The sequence below is a fragment of the Citrus clementina genome, unplaced genomic scaffold (genome assembly GCF_000493195.1).
Source record: "Citrus clementina cultivar Clemenules unplaced genomic scaffold, Citrus_clementina_v1.0 scaffold_1, whole genome shotgun sequence".
Taxonomy (NCBI): domain Eukaryota; kingdom Viridiplantae; phylum Streptophyta; class Magnoliopsida; order Sapindales; family Rutaceae; genus Citrus; species Citrus x clementina.
In genome coordinates, this window is record NW_006263303.1 from 11,507,169 (window position 1) to 11,508,330 (window position 1,162).

Here is a 1,162-nt window from a genome sequence, read left to right on the forward strand (position 1 = left end):
AATGTTCACCTCATGATTTTGGAGAAATACAATATAGTCATCTGACACTATGTAGTGGATCACCTAAATGGCATGGTCCTTAAGGTGGCAAAGTTGGTTCTTTTGGAACAATTTCCTGTATAGGGGTTCTCTAACCTTGTCTTCATTTATTATGTCTTGAACAAAGTCAAAAATAGGATCGTGATCAATGCCAATAACGCCTATGAGAATATGAACATATTCCTCTTCAAAGACAAAGTTCCTAACTGCATCTCCCCCCGTAAACTCGACATCCTTAAAGAAATGGGTATTTCCTAACTTGAAAATTGACTTACTCATGGAATCATAAAGTTTGTACCCCCAGATCTTTCAAAGTATTCAATAAAATAAAACTAATCGTCCTTAAGTCCAATTTTTTTTTTTTTGTTAAGCCTATAAAGCCTTGCCTTAGCCAAACATCCTCAAACATGCAAGTGCTTTAAATTAGGCTTCTTACCTATTTGAAGTTCATAAAGGGTTGTTCGTTGATTTAATTGAAACCCTACTGAGGATATGCTACAGTATTAAGTGCTTCTCTCAACAGTGATTTTGGTAAAGTAGAATGACAAATTATACTCCTTACTATGCCCTTAAGTGTCCTGTTTTTTCTTTTAGCAACACCATTCATAGTGGGCGAAACCTGTATAATGCTTTGTGGGATGGCACCGTTTCTTATAGAACTTATCAAATAGTCCTAGATGTTATTAACCTTAACCATCATATTTGCCATAGTACTCACCACTATGGTCGAATCTAACACTTTTGATTCTTTTGTTGTGTTGATTATCAAATTTAGCCTTGAAGGTTTTGAACATATCCAACGATTATGACTTTTTATAGAGATATATATAGGCATATTTTAAAAAAAATTGTCTATGAATGTTATAAAACATTTTTGACCATTCCAAGCAATCATATGGAATGGCTCACACATATCTATATGTATTAGTTTTAAGATGTCCAAGACGTATTACTTCAAATTTCCTTTTTATTGATTTGTTTACATATTAAAAATTTAACACAAACAACAAAATCTATAAGATTTAAAGGGTTTAGAATTTTGTTTGACGTATGTCTCTCTATTCTGTGTTTGGAGATATGACATAATCTTGTGTGCCCTAACGCAGCCGAATTTTCATTGATT